Here is an 18,428-nt window from a genome sequence, read left to right as displayed (position 1 = left end):
TGATGCTTTTGAGTTGTGGTACTGGTGAAGAATACTCAAAGTACCATGGACTGCTAAAAGAGCTAACAGATTGGCCCTGGAGGAAGTGAAGCCAGAATGCTCCTTGGAAGTGAGAATGTCCAGACTTCGTCTCACCTATTTTGGTCATGTTGTCAGAGGGGACCATTCCCTGCAGGATGTCATGCTTGGTAAGGTGGAGGGTCGACGAAAGAAGGGAAGGCCTTCAATGAGATGGATTGACATGCTGGCTGCGATGATGGGCTCAAGTATAGCAAGGATCATGGAGCTGGCGTGGGATCGTGTGGTGTTTCGTTCTGCTGTGCACAGGGTTGGTAGGAGTTGGAAACGACTTGACGGCACCTAACAGCAATGACAATCCCTAGTACCAATGCATGTAACTTTGGTAAAAGAGTATTTGAAGATGTTATCACTTAACATAAACTAATAAGGGAGTTGAGTAGGTCTTAATCCAATCTGAACGTGTCTATTAATAAGGAAAACAGATACAGAGGGACAGAGGCAAGAGGACCATATAATAAGGGAGTTATGAGGCAGCTGCAACCTGAGAAATGCCTGAGGCTACAAGAAGGTGAAAGAGACAAGACATGATCCTCAAAAACTTTGGACTAATTAATACCCCTCCCCTTCCTCTATTTTTTCCCTCACCCATGTCAGATAATGACTAAGAAATGTTGACCTTAATGCATTTGACTATTCAGGACATTTTACCTAAGAGAGAAGATACATTATGTGTCTTTTTGTGTCTGGCTTATTTCACTTAGTATGTTTCCAAGGTTCAACCATGTTGTAGCACTTATCTGGAAGTCATTTTTCTTTATAAATGAATTATATTTTATTGCATGTATATACCACATTTCATTTGTCCATTCATCTGTTAACAGATATTGTATTCGTCTTTATATTAATACATATGTTGAATTGTTTCTACCTTCTGGCCACTGCGTATAGTACTGCAACAAAGGGTGGTGTACAACTATCTATTTGTGTTCTTGCTTTCAATTGTTTGAGATACATACTTAGGAATGTATTTTCTGGTAATGGCATAATAATGACCACAAAGACCAATGGAATAGATTGTTGTTGTTGTTATATGCTGTTGAGTCGGACCCAACTCATAGCGACCACTCCTTGGGTTTCCGAGGCAGTATCACTACGGAAGTAGACTGCCCCATCTTCCGTCCGAGGAGTGGCTGGTGGGTTTGAACTGCTAGCCTTCCAGTTAGCAGTCAAGTCCCTTAGCCACTATGCTACCAGAGCTCCCCATGGAATAGATAGAGAACTCAAAAATAAACTAATACATCTATGGCCAACTGATTTCCAGTAAGTGCATTAAGTCTATCCAATGGAAAAGAATATATTCTCTTCAATAAATGGTGCTGGGACTACATCTCTGCATGCAACAAAAAAAGGTTGTTTCCCTCCCCATATAATATGTAAAAATTAACTCAAAATAGATCAAAAACCTAAACGTAAGAACCAAAACCATAAAACTCTTTAAACACAGGAATAATGCTTCCTGACCTAGTTTCAATGGTTTCACAGACATGACAACAGAAAAACAAGAAACAGAAAACAGATAAATCCGATTTCATCAAAACTAAAATCTTTTGTGCACTAAAGCACTTTATCAGAAAAGTGAAGAGACAATGTATAAATGGAAGAAAACATTTAGGAACCCTTTATCTGAAAGGGTTAAATATCCAGACTATATAAAGAATTTCTATAATTCAACAACAAAAAGACCAAAAAAAAAAAAAAAAATTAATGGGCAAAGGACTTAATAAATATTTCACCAAAGAAAATATACAAGAGGCCAATAAGCACATGAAAAGATGCTTAATCTCATTAGTCATTCATTGTTGTTAGCTGCCACTGAGTAGGCCTCTGACTCATGGCAACCCCACGCATAATGGAAGGTAATGTGGCCTGGTCCTGTATCATCCCCACAATTGGGTGTAGATCACACTGATGTGACCCATAGGGTTTTAACTGGCTGATTTTCAAAAGTAGATCAAAAGTCCTTTCTTTCTACTGTCTTAGTCTGGAAGCTCTGTTGAAACTGACTTAGCATTACAGCAACATGGCAAGCCTCCATTGACAGACAAGTGGTGGCAACATATGAGCCTGCACAGGTCAGCAATCAGACAAAAGTCTTCCACATGAAAGGAAGGAATTCTACTACTGAACTACCACTGCTTATCCATTAATGCCATTAGAAAAATGCAAATGCAAATAAAAATAATGATATACTACTTTAACACGACTAAACAAACAAAAAAAACCCAAACTCACTGCCATCAAAGTCTATTCCAACTCGTATTGACCCCCATTGGGTTGTCAATCTCTGTGGAAGTAGATCACCCCATCTTCCTTCTGCAGAGTTGCTGGTAGGTTTGAGCCACTCACCTTCTGATTTGCAGCCAAATGCCTTATCCATTATGGAAAGAGTTATCAATAGTGGATAAGAGTGGATAGAGTTATCCACTATGGATAGAGTTCCTTTACCCCTACTAGAATGGCTATTATTAGAAACACAGAAAATAACAAGTGGAACCTTTGTCCACTGCCGGTGGGACTGTAAAATGGTGCAGTCACTACAGAAAACAACTTAGGAGTACCTTAAAAAGTTAAACAAAGTTGATTTTATTTTATGTAAAACTAGTAAAATGTATGTAAGCTCTCTGCTTGAAAATCTTTAGTTTCAGGGGTGCCTGACTTTGTTTTACATGTGAAATTTAGAGGCGAGTTAGTTTGGCAGCCCTTAGGCACTCACCACCTACCTCCTGGTGGGTGTGATACAGAATGAGAGTGTGTGCACAGATCTCTGTTAGCTGTTCATGAAGAGCAGCTGAGGGTGAAATGGACTGGTATAGGCTACCGTCTATCACTGATCAGTTGGTGCAGAAGCAAGTAGTGGCCCTCACTCAGTGGGCTGGGCTGCAGAAGGTACAGATGTGGGTGGGTCATGTGGGCATGGTTGCTGTCTCTCACCAGTTGGAGAAAAAAAAATCAATTAAAATGCTAAAAAAATAAAAACAGAAAGGACAAACAAATAGCAACAACTGCAGAAAAAATGAAAAAGGAATAAATTAATAAATGAAAAGAAAAACTAAAAAAAGGAAAGGACAAAAAGAAAAAGAAAAAAAAAATACCTGGAGATCGGAGAATAAGAGAAGACAGAAAGAGAAAAAAGAATGAAGAAAAACAAAACAAAACAAAACAAACAAACAAAAAACAAGGGATGGGATGAATACAAAGATGGAAGGAAAGAAAAAAGGAAACCAGTAAAAAGAAAAAAAAAAGCAAGAACGAGGGAAGAGAGAGAAAAGAAAAAATATAAAGAAAGGAAGTCAAGGAAGGGAAAAAGAATAATTTAAAAAAAACAAACAGTGGGGACAGGGCACATGGACTCTGTTTCTGCTGGCCAAGCAGTCAATAAGAAGCAGGACACCTGGTTCTGGTACTAGTTCCTGTCTGCCTGGAAGGGAACTGGGGTCAGGGCAAATGACCTCAAAAGAGTTCCTGCTGACCCAAACGGTGGTGGAAGCAAGGCACGTGGTTCCAGGAGGAATTTCTGCCTGCAGCTGTGGATAGGGTATTTGGTCTCAAAAAGTTCCTGCTGTCCCAAAAAGGGCTTGCCATAGGGCACCTAGATCCAGCAAAAGTTCCTGCCAGCCCAAGATGCTGCTGATAGCAGGGTGACTGATCTAGGAGCTAGTTCCCATCTATGCAACAGTCAACTTGGGGCAGGGCACCTAATTTCAGACTAGTACCTGGTGATGCAGACAGTACTGGGGGGTAGGCTCCTTGAGCCAGAAAACATTCCTGCCACTCCAAAAGATGATTTGGAACAAGGCACCTGTTTGAGATGAAGTTCCAGTCAGCTCAAAAAGCAGCTGTGGAGAGGGTTTCTAGTCCCAGAGAAAATTCTTGCTATTTCAAAAGACACCTGGGAGCAGAGTCTTGTTTGCAGAACATTAGTTCTTGCCATCTCAAAGCTGACTGGATGTTAGGTACCTCATCTCAGAAAAAATTCTTACAGGCACAAATGGTGGCTGGGAACAGGACACCTAGTACTGGTACCAATTCATGATGGCCAGAAAGCAGATGGTGGCAGGGTGCCCAGACCAGGATGGAATTCCTGCCAGTCAGAAGGAGGGGAGAGGTGAGGGATAGCTGCACACCCATTCCCCTTGAGAGTGTGAGGTACAAGGGTAACAAGGCAAATATAGCACCTTTCTAGTTGCCAGCCTCCAGTGCAGTTGCCGGTGCTGTCCTTGGTAAGCAAAGCCTATTGTTAGGTTGCTGCCTGGATCCAAACACTGCCTGCAAATATTCAAAATGGCTGAAATGGCACCCTCAGGAAAGCCGACAGTCCACATGTATTTTTGTCTCTTCATTCACTGTTTTTATTCAGGTTCTTCTACAAAACAAACAAACACACTGCCATCAAGTCGAACCCAACTCACAGTGACCCCTCCTTGGCTTCCCAAGGCGGTATTACTATGGAAGTAGATTGCCCAACCTTCCGAAGAGTGGCTGATGGGTTTGAACCACCAGGTTTCTGGTTAGCAGTCAAATGCCTTAGGCACTATGCCACCACTGTTATTGTTGTTATGTGAATCCACTTCATTATCCTTCCCTTTGAAGCTCAGGGTTCCAGGATTATCTTCTGTATTTGCTTCAATTGTTTTCTCTCATTTCTTTCTCATAAACAATCTATGAAGCTTATCTGCCTATTCTGCCATCTTGCTGGAAGGTAAAAGGCAGCATACTCATGACAAAATATAAGTTTGGCCAACAATATTTCTCCATTCTTATTTGTATGTCCTATAAGAATGCCCATATAGATATAATAGAGCTAACAGGGCAAAGTTATGTTAACTTCTTAGCCACAGCCAAACATCTTGAAGGAGAGTTGCTGGGCCCATGGGCTGGACCATGGTTGCAGGGGACGTCAAATTCAACTGGCATAACATACTACACAAAAACATCATTACATATCCTACTTCAGTGAGTAGCGATTGGGGTTTTAAAAGCTTGAAAGCAGCCATCTATGATGCACTAATTAGTCATTCCTCTTCCAGAGCAAATAAGAATGAAGAAAATCAAAGACACATGGAAACAACTAGTCCAAAGGACTAGTGAACCAGGGAAACCTTAGCCTACATGAGTCTGACACCAGAAGAATTAGATGGTGCCTGGCTATCACTTTCAGCCACTTGGAAAGGGATCAGTATAGGAGGTCCTGAATAGAATGGGAAAAAAATGTGGAACAAAACTCAAAATGATCAGTAACAAAAGGATTACTGGTCTCACAGAGACTGGTAAAACCCCCAAGAGTATGGCCCCAGGTTATCCTTCAGGCCTGGAACTGAACTCACTCCCACAACAGGCATATAAGGTGAAGATTTATGCCAGGTAAGTAGACTCCCTAGAACAATCAACTGTGGAAGATCAGAAGGGCAGTAGTGCACAGGGAGAGAGCTCAGAGGGTAAGAATGCATATGAAAGAAGACAGAGTGAAAAGGTAATCACAGGAAGTAAGAAAGGAGCTGTTACATTACAGGGATTGGAATCAATGTCATGAAACAAAATGTATATGGACTATTGTATGGAAAATGAATTTGCTCTGTAAACTGTCACCCAAATCACAATTTAAAAAATAATAAATAAGCTTGCGTGCATCCACCTAAGATGCAACAATTGGTCTCTCTTCATCTAGAGCCAAGAAGAATGAAGAAAATGAAAGATGCATGGAAACAGTTAGTCCAAGGGACTAGTGGACAATGCAAACTTCAGCCAACATGACTTTGAGACCAGAAGAACTAGATGATGCCCAGCTACCACTGTCAACCACTCAGAAAGAGATCAAAATAATCCTGGGAGAAGAACAAAACTCAAAATCATAAAAAAGACCAGGTTTGCTGGTCTGATAGAGACTGGTGAAATCCCTTAGACTATGGCCCCAGTCACCATTCAGGCCTGGAACCGAACTCACCCCCGTGGCTTCCAGCCAGACAATGGACAGGCCTGTAAGATGAATAGGAGCTCTGGTGGCATAATGCCTAAAGTATGTGACCACTAACCAGAAGGCTGGTGTTTCAAACTCATCAGCCACTCCTTGGAATGAAAACCGGGCAATCTACTTCATAGAGATACCGCCTCAGAAACCCAAGGAGGGGTTGCTATGAGTCAGATTTGATTTAACGGCAGTGAATTTGGTTTTGTAAGGTGAACATTTATACCAGGTAGGTACACTCCTTAGAACAATCAACCATGGAAGATCAGAAGGGCAGCAGTTGTACAGGGTGATAGGTCAAAGGTCAAGAACGGATAGTAAAGAAGACACAGGGGAAAGGTAAACACAGGGAGGAACTGGGAAGAGAGCTGTTATATTATGGCAATTGCAATAAATGTTATGCAAAATGTGTATGAACTGTTGAACGGAAACTGAATTTGCTTTGTAAACTTTTACCCAAATTACAATTTTTTTTAAAAAGGCCTAGTGATCAAAATCTCAACATAAAGAAAACAAAAATCCTCACAACTGGACCAATGAGCAGCATCACAATCAATGGAGAGAAGATTGAGGTTGTCAAGGAATTCACGTTGCTTGGTTCTACAATCGATGCCAACGGAAGCAGCAGTCAGGACATTAGATGACGTGTAGCATTGGGAAAGTCAACTGCGAAGGAACTGTTTCAAGTGCTGAGGAGCAAGGATATCTCCTTGAGGACTACGGTGCGCCTGACACAAGCCATGATATTTCCAATCGCCTGGTATGCATGTGAGAGCTGGACAATGAATAGGGAAGACCGAAGAAGAGTTGATGCTTTTGAGTTGTGGTGCTGGCGAAGAATGCTGAAAGTACCGTGGACTGCTAAAAGAACTAACAGATCTGTCCTGGAGGAAGTGCAGCCAGAATGCTCCTTGGAAGCAAGAATGGCCAGACTTCGTCTCACCTATTTTGGTCATGTTGTAAGAAGGGACCATTCCCTGGAGAAGGATGTCATGCTTGGTAGGGTGGAGGGTCGACGAAAGAGGGGGAGGCCTTCAGGGAGATGGACTGATACAGTGGCTGCGATGATGGGCTCGAGTATAGCAGGGACTGTGGGGCTGGCGCGGGATCGGGCAGTGTTTCGTTCTGCTGTGCATGGGGTCGCTATGAGTTGGAAACGACTCGACGGCACTTAACAACAACATAACAACAACAGTGATCAAAAAACAAAAGAAAAAAACAGAATGTGCTTTCATTTTTTCCTTAGCAAAACTGTAGTTTTTTGAGTCTCCCAGCCTACAAGGCAAAACTTCATGATCTATAACTTGCAAAATAAGTATAGGCTTTTTTTTTTCTCTCTCTTTTTTTTTTAAGGTGATCATGTAAGCCAGACAATAATACCAGAAAATATTGTTGTTAAGTTCCATCCACTCTGCTCTGACTCACACCGATCCTATGTACAACAGAACGAGAACCTGCCCAGTGTGTGCCATCCACACAACACTTGCTATGCATGAGCTCATCATTGCAGCAACTATGTAGATCCATCTTGTTGAAGGTCTTCCTCTTTTTCACTGACCCTCTACTTTACCAAGTATGATATCCTTTTCCAGGGACTAATCTCTTCTGACAATGTGATGACCAAAGTAGGTGAGACGAAATCTGTCAATCTTTGCTTCTAAAGAGCATTCTGGCCACACTTCTTCCAAGACAGAATTGTTTATTCTTCTGGCAATGTGTGAAATTTTCAGTATCCTTTGCAACACTATGATTAAAGGTATCAACTCTTCTTTGATCTTCCTTATTCATCTTCCAGCTTTCACATGCATATGAGGTGACTGAAAATACTCTGGGTTGGGTTACCAAACCCCAAAAACAAACCCACTGCCATAAAGTCAATTCTGACTCATAGCAACGCCCAATTGGGTTTCCAAGGTGGTAAATCTTTATGGATGTAAAATGCCCATCTTGCTTCTGCGGAGCAGCTGGTGGATTTGAACCACCAACCTTCTTGGTAGCAGTGAAATGCCTCAGGCATTATGACATCGGAGCTCCTTATGGCTTCAGGTAGGCACACCGTAGTCTTTAAAGTGAAACCTTGGCTCCTTAATACTTTCAAGAGGTCTATTAAGGCAGATTTGACCAGTGCAATACTCCATCTGACATCCTGACTGCTACTTCCACGGGTATTAATTGTGGATCCAAGTAAAATGGAATCCCTAACAGCTTCATTCTTTTCTCCATTTATTGTGATGCAAAATATTCATCCAGTGTTGAGGACTTTTGTTTTATGTTGAGGTGTAACCCACACTGCACACTGTAATCTTTAATCATAAGTGCTTCAAGTCATCTTCACTTTCAGCAAGACTTTGTCATCTGCATATTGCAGGTTGTTAATGAGTCTCCTTCCAATCCTGATGCCATATTCTTCCCCGCAAAGGCCAACTTCCCAGATTACTTGCTCAGCAAGTATGGTGAAAGGAGACAACCTTGATACACACCCTTCCTGATTTGAAACTATGCAGTATCCCCTTGTTCTGTTGGAATGACAGCCTTATGGTCGATGTATAGGTTCCTCATGAGCACTTAAATGTTCTGGAATTCCCATTCTTCTCAATGTTATCCATAATTTGTTGTGATCCACACAGTTGAATGTTATGCATAGTCAATAAAACACAGGTAAACAGTTTTCTGGTATTCTACGCTTTCAGCCAAGATCCATCTGATATCAGGAATGATACCCTCGTTCCACGACCTTTTCTGAATCCAGCTTACAGTCCCCAAAGCTTTAGTTCAACCACCTTAAGGTCATTAAGGTCAGCTCTACTTTGAGAAGGCAGCTCTTCCTAAACCATATTTTGAGTGTGTTGAATCTTAGGGGCTCTCTTCCAACACTGTATCAGACAATGTTACACTGCTATTCATAAAGTCTTCCGGTAATACATCAGACAGTATTTCACTGCCATTCATAAGGTTTTCAGTGGCCAACTTTTTCAGAAGTGGAAGGCCCTGTCCTCCCTCCCAGATTTAGTCTGGAAGCTCTGCTGAATCCTGTCCACCATGGGTGACCCTGCTGGTACTTGAAATACTGGAAGCATAGCTTCCAGCCTCACAGCAAGATGCAAGCCAGTACAATAAACTGGCAGGCAAGTGGTGGGACTATTCTTTTGCTCACCGATATACCTGTAAGGTGTTCTGGTGGCACAGTGCCTAAGGCATTTGACTGTTAGCCAGAAGGCTGGCGGTTCAAACCCATCAGCCATTCTGCAGAAGGAAGACTGGGCAATCTACTTCCGTTAAGACTGACCACCTCGGAAACTCAATGGGGGTCACTATGAGTTGGGATTGACTTGATGGCAGTGAGTCTGGCTTTTTTTCAGTTATATATTTGTAGTTTTTCAAGTGAATAAAAACTTAAAATCCATGCTATAATAAGAATTCTACAGAAAGATATTACAAATAATATTCAGTAAGTCAATATCCTGACTTCTTGTTCAGGGGCCTGAGACATTCTGTTCACCTTTATGGAAGGTTCTTGACTTTCTTCATATAATTTATTCCTATCATTCCTTCAGAGTTCAGCTTATCCAGCAAATTTTCCGACTTCCCAGACCAGGTCAACGTCCATGTGACACTCTAATTACACACTGTAATTTTCTCAGAACTGCTATTATATAATAGTGTAAATGCTTGTTTAGTATCTCTTACTTTTGTACGGTCTTTAAGCTCAGAGACTTATCTATCTTATTTTCTCCTTTATCTTAGAACCAAACACAGAGGTATATGGAATGAAAGAACAAATAATTATGGAATAATTGTTAGAGGGAATTTCTGGCTTAAGTATTTATTTAAATAAAATAGAATACTATTACAGGTTGGGCAATCTACTTCCGTAGCGATACTGTCTCAGAAACCCAAGGAGGGGTCACTATGAGTCGGGGCCGACTAGACGGCACATAACAACAACAACAACATCAGAGATTTATTATTCTTTTAACAGAACCACCATGTTGGTATTTCTCTATTTTTAAGTTATACTTAACAACAGAATTTTTTTGTTAAAGTAAATTCAAGTAACGCAGAAAGTTTTCTTTTTAAAAATATTATTTAAAACTCTCAATGATAATTTATTTTGCTTAACCTGGCACTGTCCTTCTTAGATTAAATTTGTTTATAACATTATCCTTTTTCACGTACAATAGTAAAAAAAAAACGGGCTAGTAAGCAAGGAAATGGAAGTAAACAAATGACATCATAAATAAATAAAGAGTACTTTTGAAAGGTTTAAGAGAACACCTTCACATAGCAATCCAAAAGTTTAAAATGTGACAAAAATGAAAAGGAATGTAAAATCCCAAGAAGGCAATGAAAACAAAAGTAACATTTAGTTACAAATCACCTGTGTTTTATAATATTTATTTTAATTTTCCTCAAAAGTCAGTAGAGTGTAAGTTGAAACTGTTGTGATGGCCTACAAATGAACATATAAAATTATTCTTCATAGTGTGTTATCTATTACTGTTGTCTACTTAACCAGCACTCTTCCACATTACCTCTCATACACTTATTGAGAAAACTGCTTATCATTCCAACATTTCTATGATTTTGGAAGGGTTGCCAATCCAGTATCCTCTTCTCCTATAGCAGTGGGGTAGGTCTGTCACCAGACTAAACTAAAACCCCTATCACATTCTCCTCAGCAGTGATCAGTCCAGATGTTGGGCTCATAATACCAGCTCAGTCATAGTTTATCCCAAGATATTTCTAGAATTGGAATTGAGAGGAAGGTTTTTCTTTTCACTTGTGAATAACTAACCTTAAACCAAGAACTATCAGCAGCTCTGAAAGAATGAAGCCAAAAGAGGAAATAGGGAAAGGGAGCAAAGAGATCTAAATGGTATGTTATTCTTTGGATCCAGAAAATCCTGAAACTAGTTCCACTCCTTGCTTTTCCATGGTTGAGTTATCTAATAAATCTCTCCCTACAGCCCCGCTTTGTACTTTACTTTAAGATTATCAGTTAAAATAAAAAAATCCTAATACATGTGCCATATTCATTTAGGCATCACAAAATACCTTTTAAAGTAATACGTATTTTTAAAAACTAGCTTGCTCTTACAAATGTAAACATTCCTTATATTTCCTATAGGGAGCTCTGGTGACATAGCGCCTAAGGCATATGACTGCTAACTAGAAGGTTGGCAGTTCAAACCCACTAGCCACTCTGAGGAAGGAAGGGCATTCTACTTCCATAAAGATTTACCACCTCAGAAACCCAAAGGGGGTTGCTATGAGTTGGAATCAGCTCGATGGCAATGAGCTTCCTGTTTTTGTTTTTTTTTTGGTTTTATTTCCAAATCAAACCCAACACACTGCCACTGAGTTGATTCTGACTCGTAACAACCCTACAAGACACAATAGAAATGCCTGCCCCGTAGGGTTTCCAAGCCTGTAAATCTTTATGAATGCAAACTGCCCCATCTTTCTCCCATGGAGCATCTGGTGGGTTTGAACCGCTGACCTTTTGGTTAGCAGCCAAATGCTTTAGCCACTGCATTACTAGAGCTCCTTCCCTATATTTATACAACTTTAAATATAGAGAAATCAACTTTTAAAGAAGCACAATGTACATACACCATTTTATATATATATACACATACGTACATAGGAGCTCTGGTAGCATAGTGCCTAAGGCACTTGACTGCTCACCAGAAGGCTGGTGGTTCAAACCCACCAGCCACTCCTCGGAAGGAAGGTTGGGCAATCCTACTTCTGTAGTGATACTGCCTCGGAAACCCAAGGAGGGGTCACTATGAGTCGGGGCCGACTCGACGGCAAACAACAACATATGTATACACACACACACACATGTATCAAAAAACATATAATTCATATAAGTGAAATCAATATATCTTCAAGGTTTAAAAATATTAAATGTATAGAAGACTTCAGGTCTAACACTGGTCTAACTCCCTACAGTTAACTTTCAATATTTTTAATAGCTGCTAATAATAAACTGGCACAAGTATTTCTTCATTTAACAATTTTAATATTATTGCTTGACTCCTTACCAACACAGAGACAATTTAACTCCTCATATTACCAACACCACTTCCCAATATTTTCTCATTATTATTTCCCACATTATTTATTTCTGTCACTTTACTTACACCTTTCTTCATGGTCTCATCTACTAATGACACTACATTTTGTAAAATAAGAATTGGAGGACATTAGTGGCTCTGTTCTCTTTCAACTCTCAACTTCCATAAAATATTCCCTCTCTTACGTAATTATACTTTGTCTAAAAGTTTAATAAGTTAATAAACACTATTTACATTAAGACAACATTCAGTATACATCTAAGCAATTTCCTTTGGGAGCTCTGGTGGCATAGTGCCTAAGGCATTTGACTACTAACCAGAAGGCTAGTGGTTCAAACCCACCAACTGTTCCTCAGAAGGGTGGGCAATGTACTTCCGTAGTGATACTGCCTTGGAAATCCAAGGATAAGTTGCTATGAGTCGGATCCAACTTCATGGAAGTGAGTTTGGTTTTGGTATATGTCTTTTCTTGTCCAGATTACTTTTAATTTTCTTGGAGTTTCTAGTCGTCTTTTTATTTCTTTTACGTGTTTCCTTTTATCATTATCTTAAATGTTCCCAATATTCAAGGTGAGTCTCAAGTCTCCATTTTTACTAGATAATTCCCTCTAGCGGCCAACATGTCTGTAGACCTACTACCCAACAGTGATCCTGGAAACTCCCTTCCCTGCTATCTTGGGCAAAATCCACTGCTTTCTGAATCCAGTGTCACATTCCTTGTTTTTGTTTGTATACTACAACTCTAAATTTTCTGAAGCACCTGCTCTGATAATATCCTAAGAAAGGGTATGTTGGCAAGTCAATTTTCTAAGTTCTTACATGCCTGGAAATATCTATTCTACTCTCACACTTCACTGATAGTCGAGGTAAGTATAAAATTCTAGATTGAAAGTAATTTCTTCTCAAAATATAGACATACTAGTTCATTATATGAACCATCCAATGTGGCAGTGTGAAGACTGATGCCAATATGACGTTTGTTCCTTTATAGATGACCTAGTTTTTTCTTTCTAGAAAGTGTTTGGATCTGTTTTATTATCATTGATTTTTTGAAATTTCAAAATGATCTACTTACCTGAAGATTTTTTATATCATTATGCTGAAACTTTTGGGCTTTTTCACTCTGGAAGTTCATGAGTTTCAACTCTGAAAATTCTTTTATTATTATCTCTTTGAAAATCTCTGATGTTTTCTCTATGTGCTCTTTTTGGAACTCTAGTCAGTTAAACACTAAACCACCTACATGGAGCTACTGTATCTTTTCTTTACTGATAACGTTCATTCTCTTTGTTGTATTATTTTATATTCAGGATTATTTCTTCAGCTTTACATTCCTACCAAACTTTAAAAGCTCTCTAAAAATACTAATTATGGACTTCCTATTTTACCTTTCAGTTTCTTCTGTTTCTAACAATAAAACTATTTCTTCCAGGAGTTTTTTTTTTTTTTTAACGTTCATTCTCATTGTATGTTTTTCCTGTTGAAAATATTCCTCAAACATCTGATGATTTTTAAATCATCCACTGATATTTAAGAATAAAGCAGTAAGCATCCTATCAGGACCCTGTGTGCATGTCTGGAGTTTAATGGCTGATGGGGTTTTCTTTAGGGTAATTAAGCGATTAGCTGCTGTTGTTCTTGTTGCTTTATCAATTGTTGTTATAGCTGTTGGCTGCCATCCAGGCAACCCCCAACTGTTGGCAACACCATGCATAATGGAACAAAATGCTGCACAGTCCTGTACCATCCCTATGATCAGCTATAACAAGAACTGCTGTGACCAACAGGGTTTTCACTGCCCTATTGATTTTCAGAGGTAGATCACCAGGTCTTTCTTGCATCTTAGTCTGCAAGTTCCACTAAGACCTGTTCAGGACCAGAGCAACACACAATACACAAGCGACTACAGGCAGTGGCTGTGCATGAGGTACACTGGCCATCTCCTGCAGAAAGAGTGAGAATTCTACTACCACTGAACCATTAATGCCTAATGCTCTCTTAATTAGGAACTCTTAAATACCAACATGGAATGGTCTTTGTTCTAGGGTCAATTAATTTATTTAAAAAAAAAAAAAAAAAAAAACTCATTGCCATCGTATCAGTTCCAACTCATAGCAACTCAATTACCTAGAGTGGCTGGTTGGTTTGAACCACCATCACCTGGTTAGCAGTCAGTAATACTGTTTTCCTTACCCTGCCATGGCCTGAAGGCCTGGTGATTAGCCTGAATGGAATATTTCAATCAACTCCTTCATCTACATTCTCTCAAAGTATCTCATTCCCTACTCTTTATTTCTTACTTTGCTCTTTAAATTCTCACCTCTCTAGGATTCTGGGTGGAGGCTCGGGATGGGCAGACTGGCTTCCTCCTATCTTAATCTTATAAACAAAAACAAAAACAAACTCACTGCCGTCAAGTCAATTCCGACTCATAGCAACCCCCATTGGGTTTCCAAGGTGAAAGTACTGAAGTAGATTGCCCCATCTTCCTTCCATGGAGCAGCTGGTGGGTTCGAACAGTCAACCACCTGGCTAGCAGTCAAATGCCTTAGGCACCATGCCACCAGAGCTCCTTCTTATCTTATAAAGCAAGGATAATTTTTTTTTTTAAACTGCTATCCATAGTTTAAGGAGCTTGGTGGCATAGTGGGTAAGACTAGAAGTAGATAAGACCAAAAGGTCAGCAGTTCAAACCCACCAGCTGCTCCACAGGAGGAAGATGAGGCAGTCTATTTCCATAAAGATTTATAGCCTTGGAAATCCAATGGGAGTCACTATGAGTCACAATGACCACAGTGGCAGTGGGTTTGATTTGCTTTGGACTCACAGTTTAATAAAAAAATTTTACAAAATAAGAGTATACACATATAAAAAAATAAATCTATAAAATAAAAGTTTCACAAAATGTATTTATCCCATAAGATATACTCTGATATTTTCTATTGTATTTTTTAATGCTGATCATTGATTTCACAACCTACAACTGAAATTTGGGGCAGGGGATGAGACAAATGAAGTTGTGACTTCCTCTGCTGTATTTCAGTTATCATTGCTCTATCTGCTTCCTATACCTCACAAAATTGTCAAAATCTTCCACCCATTATGATCCTTTCTATTTTCTTTCCACTTTATTTTTTTCCTTTCCTTTTTTACTATACTTTTCATGGGCTACTAAAAATCTTTTCAAATCCATCACCAGTGAGTCAATTTCAACTCATAATTCTATAGGACAGAGTAGAACTGTCACATAGAGTTTCCAAATCTTTATGAAACAAATCTTTAGGAAAGCAGACTGACACATCTTTCTCCCACAGAACAGCTGTTCAGTTGGGTTGGAACCATCAACCTTTTGGTGAGCAGCTGAGCACATTAACACTATGCTACTAGAGCTCCTAGTAGACTCCTATAAAGGAAGAAAAGACACACATGTACTCAATTTGTGATCTTTAACTGGTTTACTGATTTTACAATCATTTTTTAAAACCAGCAGTTTCCTAACCTTTTTCTTGCCTAAACTGATGGCTCCTCTGCTATCATGTCCTAGATTCCTGTATTCTGGGACTTTAAATATTAGAGTTCACCAGGCAATCTAGGGAATTAAAAAGGAAAGTAAAGAACTTATAGTAGGGCCCTAAGATCTGCATATCATTAATTCCATCCTTTTGTAGAGCTAAAAGTAAAATTGTGGTTAAATGTTCCAAATTACATGTAAATAATTAAATGAAGGGGGGGGGGAACCTTCTTTTTGAGGGAAGACTTTAGGAAAAGCTCTTTCTCTGAGGAAATCATCAAAAACCAATTTTTAAATACACTAACAGCAATAATACTTCTATAAAAAGTAAACAGTACTTACAAAGCAAGACTACTCAAAACATATTGTACATGCTCACACTCATCTGGAAATGATGCACTGGCTGACGTAAAACAACAGAGCGCAGTCTGAAGAACCTGAAGCTGTGGCAAAGGGACCTGCCATCTTCCAGCATAATCTTCAACCACCTGAAAGAGAACCAATGCAAGAAGCACATCAGAATAAAAAATGTTTTCAACATCTCCAGTTTAAAAATGTGAGTAACTTACTGGCTAAATTAAAACATTAGTTTACCATGAAAACAAATAATTTAGGATAAAGTTTCTTCTATTATTTTCATATAAAACTCAACTATTTTCTGTGGAAAAAATATATGATATATGGATGACTCTAACTGTTCAATGCCAAATTTTTACCAAGCTTTATAACAAATGCCTCCCAAATCCAGCTTTTCTCAAGCCACTAATCATTAAATTAAAATAGCTAGATGGTAGAATAAGGAGCTCTGGTGGTGTAGTGGTTAAGCCATTTGTCTGCTAAACAAAAGCTCTGTGGATCTAACCCACCAGCTGCTCTCTGGAAAAAAGATGAGGTGGTCTGCTTCCATAAAGATTCACAGCCTTGGACACTCAATGAGGGGTCACGATGAGTTGGAACTAACTTGATGGCAGTTAAGTTTGGTATGGTTTTGGAGATGGGAAAATATAGTAATAAAAGTCGAAGGACTGTGCATTACTATTATTATCATTATTATTTATAAGACTGAACTCTAAGCATTCTGATAATAAACAAGAACTGAGATACAGTGGCATGACAATGATAATTAGAATTTGCATTGCAGGTAATACCTATCCACAGGAAGAAGAAATTAAGAATACTGTCTTGACTCTCTCACTTAATTAGTTTTAAGAATTTGGGCAAGTCATCTACCTTTTCTATGCACTAGTTTCCTCACCATACAATAGAGATAATAATGCTTATCTCACTGTTAAAAGTAAATTGGAATAATTTATAAAAAGAGTATTTTAGAACTATCAAACTGCTATAAAAATGTTAATTATGAACTCTCATATCCTAGACTGCTTGAATTAAAACAATGTATTATATTAACATAACTCATATAAAATAGGGATTGGCCAAATTTGGCCTGCTGTCTATTTCTGCATGATCTTGACCTAAGAATAGCTTTTATTTTTTAATTATCAGGAAAAAAATCAAAAGAATACTATTTTGTGACATAAAAATGGTATGAAATTCAAATTTCAAAATATATGTATATATTAATAAAGTTTTAACAGAATACAGCCAAGTTTATCCATTTATGTATTGTCTATGGCTGTTTTCATACTACAACAGCAGAGTTAAGTAATTGTAACAGAAACCATACAGCTCACAAAACCTAAAGATATCTGATATCTTTACATATTTTTGATGTTTACTGCTGGTAAAATATCTTTACAGAAAAAGCTTGCTGACTCCTAATAACAGCTGGGAAAGTTAGAGTGGGAAAAGCCAAGAATACTCCAGCTCAAAGAACTTCCCACTAATCACTTTCTGTTGGAAGACAATTTTCCATAATCCCTCACATTTCTACAGTTTTTCAAAAGAGGCACTGACTGACTTCATCTTTTCAAGGTTATCTAAAAGAAAAAAATCTTGGACAACAGAGACGATGTCTCCCTCTGGAGCAGGGAGCTGGTTGATTTTCTGTCCTATACTGAGGCACATATTGGGCAGATTTTCTTGCAGTCCATTATAAACGATTAGGGTTCTGAATGCTCCTTGGAAGTGAGAATGGCCAGACTTTGTCTCACTTACTTCGGTCAAACAGTCAGAGACCATTCCCTGGAAAAGGATATCATGCTTAGTAAGTGGAGGTCACCGAAAAAGTGGAAAGCCCTCAACGAGATGGACTGACACAGTGGCTGCAATAGGCTCAGGTATATAGCAAGGATTGTGAGGCTGGCACAGGACTGGGCAGTGTTTTGTTCTGTTGTACATAGGGTCGCTATGAGTCGGGTAGACTCGACCACATCTAACAACAATAACAAAAGCTGTGATGGAAACTCACTAGGAGTATGGCATCCACCTGGGCTGCTTCAGGTCACCTGTGTGGGACTTAAGGAGCAAGGAGAACTTATGTGAACATAAAGCTTATGCTGCTTGCTGTGCCGTGGCCTTTGTCCTTGTCCCAAGAGTCCTGTGTTTTCTGCCAGCATCCATGAAATACTGTGGCAGGCTAACCTGATGGTTTGCAAGTAGGATAAAACCTCAGACCTTTCAGACTTCTTGACAACTCCAAATTGCAATGCCAGATGTCTACCTAGTACATCTCTCCAGTCTTTCTGGGAACATGCACAGATTATAAGTAAGTGAGTAAAGAAAGGAAGGAAGGAAGGGAGGGGAGGCATCATAATGTGATGAATGTGCTCTGCCAGGCCAAAGGGGACTGAGCTACCACATCTTCCATTTTTTCTTTATTTTTCGGTTT

The 18,428-nt window shown here is 39.2% G+C and overlaps 1 protein-coding gene across 1 annotated transcript in view; it reads right to left on the bottom strand.

Annotated features, from left to right (window-relative positions):
- The window catches only part of ZNF654 (zinc finger protein 654), a 143,111-nt gene extending 126,992 nt beyond the window's left edge, over nt 1–16,119 (bottom strand). Inside the window, exon 1 of the mRNA XM_007953273.2 lies at nt 15,980–16,119. The gene's annotated coding sequence lies outside the window, so the exon portion shown is untranslated. The remainder of the gene's footprint in view (nt 1–15,979) is intronic.
- Nucleotides 16,120–18,428: the final 2,309 nt, after the last annotated feature.

The sequence above is a fragment of the Orycteropus afer genome, unplaced genomic scaffold (assembly GCF_000298275.1).
Source record: "Orycteropus afer afer isolate SDZICR_OR568_19922 unplaced genomic scaffold, OryAfe1.0 scaffold00383, whole genome shotgun sequence".
NCBI lineage: Eukaryota > Metazoa > Chordata > Mammalia > Tubulidentata > Orycteropodidae > Orycteropus > Orycteropus afer.
This window is presented reverse-complemented; position numbering and strand designations above follow the sequence as displayed.